Source organism: Lolium rigidum, chromosome 5, assembly GCF_022539505.1.
Source record: "Lolium rigidum isolate FL_2022 chromosome 5, APGP_CSIRO_Lrig_0.1, whole genome shotgun sequence".
NCBI lineage: Eukaryota > Viridiplantae > Streptophyta > Magnoliopsida > Poales > Poaceae > Lolium > Lolium rigidum.
Window position 1 is genome coordinate 4,259,744 of NC_061512.1, and position 15,872 is coordinate 4,275,615.

Sequence of the window (15,872 nt, forward strand, 5' to 3'; positions counted from 1 at the left end):
CCATTAGAGATTTGCAACCATCGGGCTTTGACAAGCTATCGGACAAGATACTTGCATCATGAGCTAAACCCTCCCAGCCAGCAAGCACGTATGTGAACCTCATATCAAAATTCACAACAACTAGCACGTTCTGGCTGGTGTAGTGCTTCCTCCCACGGAATGTTGCACACATTGTTGCGGGTACCTTTGCAGTCACATGAGTATCATCAATGGCTCCAACGCAAATCTATCAAACAATGAGCACACATTCATGTTTCTGACAATACCACACATCTGATAAGTAGAACGAACATGATTTTGTACTCATCCTGAAATACGGGAACCATATGTAGCTGTTCTTGATCTTGGGTGGTGTGTTGTTTGATGTGGGCTTGATCATTTCACCTCTACGCTCCCCAACTGCATACAACACCTGCTGGAAGTACCGATAGATAGTCTTTGTTGATCACCTGAATATGTTATGGATCACTCTGAACCTTTGATTATGACCCACGACATGAAAAAATATTGCGACTTGTTCTTCCACACAGGTGTGTATGCTATCAATTAACAGTCCTCTCCCCCTGAATGTTTTCACAAGTGCATAGAAAGGGGATCTTCTCATCCGAAGCATTTGGCTAGCCTCTACATCGTTGCAGTTGTAGATGCAGTTTCGCTTGGCCATCCTCTCCTGATCTCGTTGTAACATAGGACCGTATATGACAGGAGTAAAAGCAGCACGCCTCTCTTGTTCACCATCAGGGCCCAGGCTTGAATGGTAATGATGAGTGCGGCGACGTGATGCACAAGTTGTAGCTGGTCGCTCTACTCAAACAAGATCTAAGCATTACAAATGGTCTTGCCAAACCCAACTACTTCTACCTACATGAATCTAACACTACAGTAGAGCAGAGGAGTTTTTCCTTACCTCTGCCATGGCAGATAATGGAGACGGCCGGAAGTCGGAGAAGATATGTAGAGGCTCCGCCGCGGCTGGACACGACGACCCTGGTACGGCGCCGGAGACCGAAGGGGAGAGATCCTTGTCTAGAGCATGACTAGGGTGAGATGCGCGAGTGCAGATCTAGGTCACCGCAGCCGTCGCCGGTGCCAAAATTGGAGAAAGGGAAATTTTGGTAGAGGGTAATCCAAGAGGGAGGTTACCCCTACCTTTGTTGCGCAATTTCGCTCAGATTTCGTCTTCTCCCGCCATGCCGCGCCTGAGCGCCCGCGCGAACGGCGTTGTCGATTTTCATCGCGTCCAGGCCTATCCCGGAGGTGCTTTAAGACCCATGCTGTGCAAAAACGTGGATATGAGCGAGCATCCAAACGGCCCAAAATTTGCACCCCCAACGAGCGAGCCTACGGGTCCCGAGGTTACCAAACAAGCCCTTCTGTATCAATGAAAATGGCAAGTCTTTAGCCTAGTTTAAAAAAAAATCTAAAACGTGGATGAACAATAACATATTTATCACCACTTTTGCATTCCGAGCTAAAAGCAAGCAAATACACAGGCTATCGTTTTGCACACCATGAGCTGAGAGAGCTGGTGACTCCAACCAGGTCTATTATTGAGCCAACCACCCCGGTACGTGTACTCAAAACCAGCCTGAGTGCTCCAGTTGAGTGGCCACTTCTTCCCATTATCCCAGCCAAAGAAGACATTTCCCTGAGCCATCTGAGCGACGTCTGCTTTCACCCGCCCTGTGCCAAGCAAGAAATTTTCCTACGGAGCCATATGAGTGCTGCCTTCTTTCTCTCTCCATTAGCCAAGCAAGAAAGGATTACTAGATTGGTTACACCAAACGATGCGAGAGCATAGCGTATAGTATATCCGGATAAGAACTGATTGATGATTGGTAGAGGGATGTGGCTGTTGGAGAATAGTCGAGGCATTAGAGTAGGAGGAAAGTAGACAAGGCTAATGTAGGCCGGGGCTCTGTTCACCATTTCGAAGAAAGAACACGAGGCAAGTGAGGAATGGCAAGTAGAGGCAGCAACTCTGGTTGTTCATCGGCAATTTCTGGTACCTTCTATTCCTATACCTATCAAATTCAAATCCATGCATGGTATACACTAACATAACTCATAATGCACGAAAATTGGGATTGGATACTTCTAACAGTAAGAAAGAAAATGAGGAATAGCCTGTTCATATTTTGGTTTGGGTAGTCTTGCTCTTTATAAGACACTTGGGAGGTGGCAGTGAAATGAACTCACTAGTCCTACGGCAGATCAATAACTGAGAATCACATTGTTTTTTTTATCAGTTTGACCCGCAGGTAGTTCATAGGCTATGTCACCTTTAAACAAAAAAAAAAAGCATTTACTTACTCTTTTTTACACAAAATTTCACCGACTTTTCAATCTCTACATGAAAAAAGGCACCTGGCCGACACACAACTTATTTGTGTACAAAATCCATGAAAAGAAAAGCCTAGCTGCTAATGTCCTGTCTTTAAAGAGAAAACACGGGCCATAAAACTAACATCACTAGCTAAATCATCCCGTAGAGATCACGGGCGCGTTTGGCTCCCCTTGGCTCGCATGGGGGCAAATTTTTTAGCCCGTGGGTTGCCTAGGCTCACCCGCGTTGTCGCATGGCACGATTCTTAAAGCACCCTCGGGCCAGCCCTGGAGGAACGCCCGGATAGACTGTTTCTAGCGAGCCACCCTCGTCTCCGCAAAAGTCGACAACGTCGCGTTCCCGCAGAGCCACCGCGGGAGATTGCGCGAGCTGGCGCGGAACGACGAAATCTCGGCGGGATGAATTCGGTCACAGCGCTCCAAATTTCGCCACTCTATATAGGGACGGCTCTCTCACCGCCAAATACAAACCCCCATTTCCCCCATTTTGAGCTCATCCACCCTTCCCGATCTAGCGACATGGCCTACTCTTCCTCACTCGTACGGTCGGCGAGGCTGGCGGTGGCGATGTTGGCTGTGGCGGCGGCTACTGGCCGCGAATGGTCGTCTTCTTCCTCTGCGTCGACCACTTTGGTTGTTGTAAGTTTCTGTAAACCCTAGCCTTAGATCTAGATCTTTTGGGTACAGGGGGTCTGAACGAATCCATTGTAGGCCATTCCTTCGTCGCCGGTCGAGGTTGTCGAGGTTGCATCTGACTCTTTCACGGGAATGGTTGTCGCTGTTGCATCTGACTCTTCCACGGGGACGGTTGCGCTTCCTGTATCTTCGCCAGGTCCCCTGCTTTCCCAACCTCGGTGCTGCGTGTGGCTCCTCTGACTGTAAAGCCGCTATTTCTTTTCTCATAGTTCATTGATGTGGTAGTGCTTAAGGATGTGGATGTGGTAGTGATAGTTTATTGATGTGGTAGTGCTTAAGGATGTGGATGTGGTAGTTCATTGATGTGCTAGTCTTTGTCATGTAGGAGATCATACCATTGGGCTCCCCTGATCTTTCTGCTCCTATCGTCAATGCTCACCATTGTCTAATTTCAAGCAAATCTTCCATTGTTTGGAGACCCGAGCTTTCAGATTTTGTGCTCAACCGGTTAGTTCAGCTCATCCATAGCGGCGTATGTTTTAACCTGGGATTCAAAGAGGAGCAGATGAAGAAGGTAGATGCTAATGTTCCTGTATTCGCTGGCATACATGTGACCACTCTTCAGATCTACAACCACATTAGAAACTGGAGGACCATGTGGAGTGTCATACTCAAGATGAAATCCGATTGCACTCTGGACTGGAGCGAAGATGATTGCTGCTTCTATGCCGCTGATGAAGAGATGGAGGATGAGTACATTTAGGTAGTAAGCCTCATTGAGTTCCTTCATAGATTTGAAAGTATGTCATTGTTCCTTGTGGATTAATTGCAACGCTACCCGAGGCATCGTCAATACGTCGGGACACCTCTCACGAACTATGCTCAGATGAAGACGATCTTCACATCCGGTATGTCTACAGGGCGCAGCTGTTCCAACCTAACTTGCTGGTCAGGGAAATCGACTACATTGTAGACAACGAAGAAGAGTATGCCGAGTACCGTAAGCTGCAGTCATCGGAGAGGAGGAGCTGGCTACGCACGCATTTTCCTGCTTAGTGCTTGTGCTTCGATCGTCATGATCTTCTGATTTTGGGAGGTGCTCTCGTATCCCTCCATTAGCTAGGATTTGCTTGAACCTGATCCCCGGTCTGTTGGCTTAGGAGCTGGCTACGCAAACAGTTTCCTGCTTAGTGTTTGTGCTTCGTTCGTCATGATCTGCTAATTTTGGGAGGTGCTTTTGTATCCCTCCATTAGCTAGGACTTGCTTGAACCTGATCACCGGTCTGTAATGATGAACTTGTTCAAGGTGGTATATACTAACCCTTCGTGTGATGAACCTGTGATGCATCATAAAGTATACTTGCTTTGGTCGTGATGCATCGCCCAATAGGGTGAGTACTTGTTGTGTATTACCAACAACTTTTGATGAACTGAATCTAGCTGAATGTGTTGTTATCCAGTTAGCAGTACTGGTAACCTCACCACTCTAAGGGAAGAAGTTACCACAACACGCTTATATCTACAACTAAACATGGTGTGGGTTGCACGAGCAAGGCAAAAAATCGTTTGTGCAGGCACTCAAACAATGGAGACTGGCTTCCCTCTCTGATGCAGAAAAGGCCACACGGGCAACCAAACGACAAACGTTTTATGGTCCATGGACGTTTGCAACACACAACCACTCCCTTCTCATTGCGCCAATGGTACACGAATTAGATCCAGACTACCAAACACACCTCACATGAATGCCAAATGAATGCCCAGAGCACATAAATTTTTAAATTTTGTGTCACGTAAAGGATATGCTATTTGCATTTAGCTAGCTCATGCCCTCATGTTTGTGGTTAAGAGTGCCGCGTCCACCGAAGATGAACGGAAGAACATAACTAGCTAGCTTCTTTCTTTACGCCCTCTTGCCTGATGCCCCTTCCGTTGTTATGTCAGTTTCCAAAGATCCTGGTGTTGTTCTGGTTCCTCTAAACCAAGCCGCTGAAGATCTGCAGGTTTTAGAGGTGAGCTGGCGAGATTCCATCTCAAATATTCTTCCTGACGAATAATATCACTGGGATCAAGTCCAAGATGCATAAAAAAGGATGTAACATCTCTATCCTGCGTAGGGCGAAGGGGTTTAACCGTTTGAGGGAATCGAGTCTATCGCTAATTCCAAGCTAGGAATATGGGTATCGACCGTTGATGTACCGTCATACGCTAGGAAAAAGGTAGGAAGATATTCACAAATATGGTTTATAATTCTATTTTTTTCGATAAAGGATGCTTCATTACTTTTGAAAAGCAATTACATCCAGCCTCTGCATAACTAGGATGCACACATCCATTTAAGAGTCTCAAGTCCAAAAGATGTAAAAAATACTAGGCGAAATACATATCGCAACGATGAATCATATAACGCCTAAGGGGTGGGTGGGGCTTCAATCCGTTGACTATGCTGCCACCCATGTAGGGAAAAAGTATCCCTTGCCGTAGCCTCCAACCGTGCACAGACCTCCGTAATAGGTATCGGTTCTCCATTCGCTGAAGAGGTAACCACAAACGGAGAATACATGTACATCTGTAGATGACCTGCAACAAAGAACAATTTTTATCGTCAAAAATCTTGTCATTTCTACTCAGCCAAAGCGCTCAGATAAATGCTAGCGCCCCCACCCTAAGAAGCAACTTGAACCTTGAAGCTATACCGTGAAGCCAATTGCCAAAGACATTGGCCACACTAGTCGGAGGATACAGGGTAGACGCTACTTGGATGACAGACCAAATAGATCTCGCAAATTGGCACTGGAAGAAAAGTTGTTTAATGGTTTCATCATGATGACAAAAAACACACCGAGTACTTCAGTGCCAATTCCGCTTAACAAGATTATCTTTGGTGAGAATAACTCCTCGACGAAGATACCATCCAAAAAAATATTTTTAATGGTATCTTCATCTTCTAAATTTTCTTATTATTATCAACTGGCATATCAGAATGAAGTATGACGCTGTATAAAGATTTGACCGAGAAAGAGCCATCTACATGTAAATTCCATCTAAATTCGTCCGGTTCAGGTGATAGATTAATATCCCCTAGCCGTTGAATTAGTGCATTCCATGCCAATAACCTTTGTCCTAGCAAAACTCGTCTGAACGTCACATTCGGTGGCGAGGTAGCCATTACTGCGGCAATGGTATCACCTTTGCGATGAACAATACTATACAACGCAGGATACTGTTCACTTAAGGATGCATTGTCTAACCAAACATCTTCCCAAAACCGTATCTGTGCTCCATTCTTGATCGAGAAAGTACCATGACGAAAAAAGATATTTTTTGTCGCCATGAGACCAGCCCAGAAGTGTGAATCCCCAGGTTTCCAAACCACTTGGGATAACGTCTTCGAACCGATATATTTTTGTCCTAAGAATAGTTTGCCAAATCCCATCCTCGGTAAGAAGCTTAAAAAGCTATTTACCTAGCATAGCTAAATTCTTGACCTCCAGGTCATGAACTCCAAGCCTGCCTTGATCTTTGGGACTACAAACTATACTCCATTTAACCCGTCAATATTTCTTTTTCTCGCTGTCCCTTGCCAAAGAATCTGGATCGATAATAATCGAGATTATGCAGAATTTCTTTTGGCAATAGGAAGAAAGATAACATATACAGTACCATATTTGTCAGTACCGAATTAATGAGTATCAGTCTTCCCCCTAGGGACAACAATTTACCTTTCCAACTACTAAGGCGTTTTTGTAATCTTTCTTCCACTATTTTCCATTCAGCAATTGTAAGTCTCCGATAATGAATCGGAATACCCAACTAGCGAATAGGAAATTGGCCTTGCCCACAACCAAACAACTCTGTATATAGAGTTGTATCATCTTGGGCATCACCGAAACAGAACAATTCACTTTTATGGAAGTTGATTTTTAATCCCGACAACTGCTCGAAAGCCGCCAAAATTAATTTCAGGTTGCGAGCTTTTTCGAGATCGTGATCCATAAACAGAATTGTATCGTCGGCATATTGAAGGATAGATAAACCACCATCAACCAGATGTGGAATCACACCCTTAATCTGACCATCAGACTTGGTCCGCTCTATGAGTATAGTCAGCATATCCGCTACAATGTTGAACAACATTGATGATAACGGATCCCCTTGGCGTAACCCTTTTCGTGTTTGGAAATAATGGTCGGTGTCATCATTAACCCGGATCGCCACACTACCTCCATACACGAAATCATTTATTAAAGCGCGCCATTCAGGAGAAAAACCTTTCATCCTGAGCGTCTGCTGTAACAAAAACCACTTGACCTTGTCATAAGCCTTTTCAAAGTCTAATTTTAAAATAACCCCATTTAATTTCTTAGTACGCATCTCATGTACCGTCTCATGCAAAACCGCCACTCCATCGAGGATATTTCTTCCTTCCATGAAAGCGGTCTGAGATGGCTGAACGACATGATCCACAACCGTATTAAGTTTAATGGTGGCCACTTTCGTGATAATCTTGAAACTTACGTTTAAGAGGCAAATCGGTCTATATTGTTGAATCCTTTATGCCTCATTAACTTTTGGTAACAAAATTATTTCACCAAAATTTAGACGAAATAATTCTAGTTGTCCTATATGCAGAGCACTGAACAAATCTAGAAGATCCGATTTAATAATATCCCAGAAAGTTTGATAGAACTCTGCTGGAAAACCATCCGGACCCGGCGCTTTGTTGCATTCCATTTTGAAAATTGCCTTTTGTACCTCTTCCACAGAATAAGGTGTGGTTAATAAGGCATTTTATTCCATAGAAACTTGGGGTATGTCATCTGTTAAGTCCTCATTTAGAGAAAAGGAACTTTCATCCGGAGGACCAAACAGACTTTAATAATTAGTAATGTAAGATTTGAGTTGCTCATGGTCTTCAATCAACCCTTCATCTTGAGTGAGAGAGTGAATACGTTTTTTCCGATGTCTCCCATTGGCTAAGCCATGGAAATATCGCGTATTTGAGTCTCCTTCCAATATGAATTATCAAAAGTTCAATGAACCTAGACCGATGTACGCAACATTTTACCTAAATACGTGATAATTAGTTTAGATTGATTGAATGGATTATTATTTTCTAATGCTCGAATTTTTTAAATACTACACCGGTTTAGTTTTTTCAAAAATAATACGGAGACACTCTAGGCTGATGAGAAATGTACATTTATGGCTTTATCCTGAGGAGAATGGCTGCTGCACGGATGGTCCAACATGGCAAAGGGACCCATAGGTCTAGCCTGCCAGAGGAAGATACGTACATTTCTCTCTAAGGACATATACTATGTGGTGCCGATTTACAGAAAAAGTTTGTCAGACAATGAATCGATGCACATTTGCTAGTATGTATGGAACCGGATCAAGTAGTACAAGTGAGACTTAGCAGAAATAAAAAAATGTATATTTTACTTACTCCATTGCCGTGTGAACATGCTATCCTAAAGCAAGTGGGCCACTTCACCAAGCTATGGACATAAAATTATCAATTTTCATCCCAGATGAGTCGAACTAGATTGTTGGTTCGCTTTTCCTACCAGAACCTATGCATCGGTGCTCTGTTATGCGTGAAACCGATTTAATGGACATCTTGGTTCGCTTTTAACACACATAGTGCATGGTCTAACTTGGGGAGAAATATTCCTTTCTCTGATTGCTTTCATGTCGTGTTAACCCGACACGATAAGCTTAAACGATCTGTCCGTGTTATTTGTTTCCTTAATCAAGTAATATTTAATTCCATATGCTTACTAAGCATGACAGTATGCAATACTACGCATTCAATTGAGACAAATGTGAGGTTCTACGACATAAACTGTTTACAACTTTTTTGCGAAATACAGTACAAATATAGACACTCATACATACGTATATACAGTCATACACGCATCGCACACCCTACCTTTAAGAGCACCTACGAGAAACTGCATCCAAGAAACTTGATTCGACGGGTCTTGAGATTGATGAAGTCACCACATGAGCCTCGCCGTCGACGGGAACGTCCCCTCCCACTGAAGAATATTTGACTTTTTATGAGATATTAAAGTGTCAAATCTAGAATTTAAATTCTGGTGGGCTAGGGGGTGCACTTCCCTCCTAATCATCCAACCACATGTTGGTTCTCCACTGTTTACAATGTGTAATTTAATGGCTTGTACGTATTATGTTAATCTTAACTTTGGTAGTGTCAACAAAGCATGAATTTAAAACAAGGAAATATATCATGGGAGCAACTAGGGAGCAGTCGACTGAGATACTTTTATGTCTCAGTCGACATCGTACGAACATGCGTGCAGCGAGCAGGGTCAGGACTCGACGGATGATGCGGACGCACAACTTGCTACTTGCCTGTAAATGTTGCACAACATGTCATATATAGCTATAATTTGAACGGAGAGCTAACTAGTAATATTTTGGATTCCACTTAGCATACTGCTGGCACTTTACAGAATATTAAAATTAAACGTTCTTTAGACATTTTCTAAAATTTAGTTAAAAAGTATCAGTAATTTAAAATTGATGAACAAGCAAAACAAATAACGGATTTGCTATGCGATTGACAATTTCTTAAGTCAAAGTCACGCACAAAAAAGTGATTCACTTGCAATTTTCTAGCAAAAAAGTGCAATTACACTTTTCGGCAGAAAAGTACAATTGGACCGAGTTGCACTTTTCAGCTAGAAAATTGCAACTGGACCGAGTTGCACTTTTTAAGTGAGAGTTAAGAAGATCTTAATCAATTAAGACATAGACAAACCCAAAACGTACATGCAAAAATATTAAAAACAAGAAAGTTAGCTAGTTGCACATTTGTTGAGAAAACTGTAGCTTATATAAAAAAATGGTTGTTAGTTACACAATGTTGAAGAAAGTGCAACTAGTGTAAAAAAAACGTCTAGTTGCACATTTCTAACTCATATCAATAACCAGTTGCTAGTTGCATATTTCTTCAGAAAAATGCAACTCAAAATAAAAAAAAACAGATGAAGTTGCACATTTCTTTTGAAAAATGCAACTCAAAACAAGGATAGGTTGCTAGTTGCATATTTCTTGAGAAAAAATTGCAAATCATAACAAAAACCAATTGATGTAGAAAATCACATCTTGCATAAAAAATTCTAGTTGCACATTTATTTAGAAAAGTGCAACTCGTATCAATAACCAGTTGCTAGTTGCACATTTCTCAAGAAAAAGTGCAACTCATATTGAAACCCGGATAGAGTTGCATATTTCTCAAATCGAGTATAGCTTGTTAGTTGCATATTTTTTGAAAAAAGTGCAGCTTATATCTATTGTTTTTCTAGTTACACATTTCTTTTCTACTGAAAAACCGGGTGTGGGTAAACAACTTTGATAAAACAAAAACGCAACTTGTAGTAGTGTCACAAGATAATAATTTTTTTAGAAAGAAATACTAGTTGTACTTTTGTTGACAAAAAGTGCAACTATGAAAGCGTAGTCTATTTAAGTGACAAAAAAATAACACGAAAAATAATATAAAGAATGGTTGCACTTTCTTGATGAGGTAGTTACACACTTCTTTAAAGGTGCAACCACAGAAATAAAATAAAAAAGTATACAAATAATGAGAAACAAGGCAGAAAAAGAAATAGCACAAATGGCCTCTAATTTTCTCTTTGTACTAAATGTAAAAACAGATCGGTGTAATAAACTATATCAAGCTACCATAGCTAAAATCTAACGGGAAGAATGGTTAGTCTAGTGGTCGTGACTTCGGTTTACGAGCCCATAGAACTTGTGGTCGACTCTGCGTAGTAATACTTAGCAAAACCGATATATCATAGCATCAATTGGTTTTTCAATATTTTATTAATGCCCACATGACATATTTCGAAGACAATTGTTTCTTTTTTTCCTGAGAGCATGAGTACTAGACACACACACACACACACATAATGAGTGATTTATTGCTAATATTGAACCTCATCTTCCAAATTTTTGACCAAAGATCTAAGTGCTCGACTACTCAGTAGTGGAATAAAATAATTGATTCTTTGTTTAGAGATGGAATAGTAACCCTGCCCGATAAACATGCAGTACAAAAAAAATATACCACATAAAATTTAACTAGACTAGAAGTGTGATAAGTGACCTTTCTCCTCAGACTGGAGGGAAAGGTCTCTTTGCCCATGATGATACTTACAAACTCTAACTCTCTTCGGCTTTGAACATCCAAATACCACGGCTCAGGTGCATCGTCACGCTACATCAAGGCAATCCTCATGTGGGAAGCAACATTCGTATACCAACGAAGGACCCGGACTTGAAGGAACACCAAAGGCGGCCCGTCAAGCCCAACCCAAGATACTTCACCCTACCGTGGTCCAACTGATCTCTAGAGGGGCGCGCTACGGGTCCGCCGACCGATCCGGAGCGCCAAATCGGTCGTGTGAGCGTCGTCCATTTCACCCATCGTACGGTACAAAATGAACTATGCATGCACGTCGCTTTCATCACGCTGGTTCTGCAGACTGGGAAGGGCTTGTTTATTGGCTGGGCCCCGCCCATGTGCCGCTGCACACGCGGTCTCGTGTGCCTAAAGAGTTACATTCGCTCCTAGAAGATTGCACCGTACAAAGTGCTAGCTACTACTAGGGGAAATACAAAGGAGCTCTCGGGTGCAACGCACCCCCATACTTGGAAAAATTAAAAAAAAAAATTAAAAAAAGTTTTAAAAAATTTAATTTTTTTTGGAAATCAAAGATGATCAGGTATTGTACCTGAAACAAAATATTTTCCTAGGAAATTACTTTTATTGTATCCTGGGTAAAAAAAACAAACTCGAAATGCCCCATGACCAGGTACTATTCACTTTATTTTTGTCATAATTTTGTCTTTTTTGCCCTGGAGTCCATGGGAATCATTTCGTGTCCAAACATTTTTTTTTACGAATACAAACTTGATCATCTTTTATTTCAGGAAGATTCAAAAAAAAATTTGACTTATTTAAATTATTATAATTTTTTTGGTCTATGGGGTGCGTTGCACCCGAGAGCCATAAGTCCGTTTCGCTACTACTAGCTGCTAATTAGCCGTGCAAGTCACTTGGCTAAAAACTCCATTGCTCCAATGAACGCACCCAATATTTGTTGTTAATGAAACCAATGTTATGTAAACCAGCTGAAATATTGTAGAAACTTTTATAGCATATACACAAAAGAACATTGCAATATTTAACAAGTGGGTACACAACAAAAATACAAGTTTGGGGTATTTTGAAAGGAAAAAATATGAAAACCAACATTTTTCGCAGTTCAATTTGGAACAAAAAACATGATCTATTTTGACAAAAATCAGAAATAATTACAACATTAGAACCATGTGTTATTTACAACAAAAATTAATCAATGACAAAACCAACATAATAATTAGCTATTTACAACAATAGTTAACACCAAATTTAACAAAAAGATTAGTTGTTTACAACAATAGTAAATACCAATTTAAATAAAAATATTAGTTGTTTACAACAATAGTTAACAACAAATTTAACAAAAACTTTACATGTTTACAACAATAGTTAAAAACAATTTTACCAAAATAATTAGTTGTTTACAACAATAGTTAAACAACAATATTATAAAAATTTACTCCAAAGAAATCCAACATTATAAATTTACTCCATCATTACAACAAATAAAATTAATAAATTCAAAAATGATCACGCCTAATTCCAACAAGAATTTCCAATCCAACATTATAATTTTCAAAGCGGAATGCGTTTACAACAAATTTAGAAGTTGCTTTTAACAATAACTCACTAACTATTCCAACAAAAATAATCGTTACCAACAATCGCTATGATTAGCAGTCCAATAGGCTACTCGTGCTAGTGTCTCTTATCTTCTATACATCTAGCATACTATTGCATGGACTGGTACATGTCAGTGTAACAGCTACCACAATAGCTACAGCGAAGACGTAGAGTACCAGGACGTTTCCAACTGTCCAAAGTGTGGATGTGGTGGAACCCAGCTGTAACAATGGACAGAATATAAGTCCAGAGCCTGTATCGAGAAAGACATGAACTGAGTAAATGGAAAAAGTATCTTGCGTCTCCTGTCTTCTCTCTCGCCAATTCTGAATTCTCTTATCCTCCCTGTATCTCTTCTCTTGAGATCTGAGTTGATTATCCACCCAAATTCTCACGCTCGGCTAGCCGTAGCAAGGGGAATCTTACACTTGGTATCAGAGGTCAGTCGGTTGTTGGGCTCGTCGATCTGCAGCTGTAGAACTCCAAGGCGGTAGGTGAACTCGGTGGAGATTTGATTTTGGTCAATTTCTTCGCTGAGATCCCGTAAATCCCAACCTTGGTTTGTTGGATCGGTCGATTTCCACGACGGCGCCTCCCAAAATCTCCCCGCAGACACAGTTTGTGTTGGAGGCAATGGGTGAAACAGCGGCGCACGCGAATGAATCGCTGGCGGCGATCCGTGCGACCCTGGAGTTGCTGCAGACGCAGCTGGGTTCGTTCGATGCGCGGATGGGCCTCCTCGACAACGCCTCTCAGCAGGTCACCGCGCAGCTCGACATGAACTCGCGTGCTATCGCGGACCACACCCGCGTGATGGACGGCATCGAGCGGCGTCAAGAGGCGCTGGCGCAGCAGATGGCGGCGACGGCTGAATCAGTCGCTCGGTTGGCCGGGCCCAAGGGTCCCTCGCTGGTGTTCGAGGTGGAAGATGGGAACGGCGAGACAGAACGCATCAACAACCATAGCAAGGGAATTATCCACCCTACTTCGGGGTCGGCTGGCCGCAACACCACAACGGGAGGAGGATTTCCAGGGTCTACCTCGGCGTTTCGCCCGCACGATCCTGGTCGAGCAGTAAACCGTGGCACTGCAGGCGATATGGACCCCAGTGAGGGCGTCGGATGCGGTGAAACAATGCGCACGCGGGGGCGACCACCTGACGAACACCCTGGTGGCAATCGACAGGTTCTCTCCAAGATGTCCTTCCCTAAATTCAGTGGTGACAGTCCTCGCATCTGGCGAGATCAGTGCCTGGACTACTTCAAGCTTTGCAACACTTCTCCCCACATGTGGCTCACGGCTGCAACCCTGCATTTAGAGGGAAATGCAGCACATTGGTATCAAGCATATAAGCTCCGCCACGAAGTGTTAACCTGGCCGCAGTTCATCACCGCTATGGAAGAAAAATTTGGGGCTGACGATCACAGGCAATACATGGCAGCATTGTTGGCTCTCAAACATCGTGGCACAGTTGATGAATATTGTACAGCCTTCCAAGAACTGGTGTTCAAACTGTCAGGCCACAACCCATACTATGACGAAACCTTCTTCGTCGAGCAATTTCTCAAAGGACTGAAGACGGAGGTCCGTGTTCCAGTAGCCTCTCAAGTTCCTCAGACTTTGGATCGAGCAATGCTGCTGGCACATGTGCAGCAGGATTTAAGTAATCAGACAAAGCCTTGGGCAAACAAGAATTATGGTGGGGGTCGTCAGGAAGCGGCACCAATTCGCGGTGAACCTGCTCGTGCTGTGCCGAAATTGGGCACTGGAGACCTGTGGAAGGAACGGCAATTGAGGGAATACCGTCGTTCTAATAACCTGTGTTTTCGCTGTGGGGATAAATATGACCCAACTCATGTGTGTGCCAAGCAGCAGCAAGCTGGAGTGCATGCTCTAACAGTGGAGGAGCATGCAGCAGAATTAACACCTGAGGTTCTGAATCTGCTGGAGTTGCAGGATATTGCTGAAGCACAACAGTTTTCCTTGTCCCTGCATGCTTTCTCTGGGACAGAAAACCCTGACACAGTCCGTCTTCGTGCTCTTGTTCAGAATCAGGTGTTGCTAATCCTCATCGACACCGGTAGTAGCCACAGTTTTCTCAGTTCACGCTTTGCAGAGCGTATCGATTGTGAGCTCACTGATATTCCAGCGGTGTCGGTCCGGGTGGCCAATGACGAGGTTCTACATTGTGACAAAATGGCCAAAAAATTTGAGTGGTGGACTGAAGGCCATACTTTCTCAACTGATATGCGCATTCTATCCTTGCGCGCGTATGATGCCATCTTAGGGATGAACTGGCTGAAAAAACAGGGGGACATGTGGTGCAATTGGGAGAAACGCACGTTACAGTTTGAATACCAGGGGAAGACCATCAGGCTTCACGGCATTCAGCCAACCGCTCAAACAGAACTCTCTGAAGTTCATATTGATCAAGTGTTAAAGTGGAGTAAGGGCAATGACGTGTGGGCCATGGCTGTTATTGAGGAGTGCACCGAGGAGAAAGTAGCATCAGTTCCTAATGAAATTCAATCAGTTCTCAAACAGTACACTGATGTCTTCAGTGAGCCGCAAACACTGCCGCCACAAAGGGAATATGACCATGCGATCCCTCTCGTTCCCGGGGCAGCTCCAGTCAACGCCAGACCATATCGATACTCGCCTCTCCATAAAGACGAGATCGAGCGACAAGTCAATGCTATGCTACAGGCTGGCCTCATAGTTCCCTCCATGAGTCCGTTTGCCTCCCCAGTTCTCCTAGTCCAGAAGAAGGATGGGACTTGGAGGTTCTGCATCGATTACCGGCGCCTCAACGAGATCACCATCCGCAACACCTTTCCCATGCCAGTAATTGATGAATTGCTTGATGAACTAGCAGGCTCCAAGCTGTTCTCCAAACTGGATTTGCGTGCTGGTTACCATCAAATCCGTATGCGCGCAGGCGACAAAGAGAAAACAGCGTTTAAGACCCATCATGGGCACTACAAGTTCCGGGTAATGCCGTTCGGACTCTCAAATGCGCCGGCGACATTCCAGTGTGTGATGAATTCCGTCCTCCAGCCATGCCTGTGCAAATTTTGTAGGA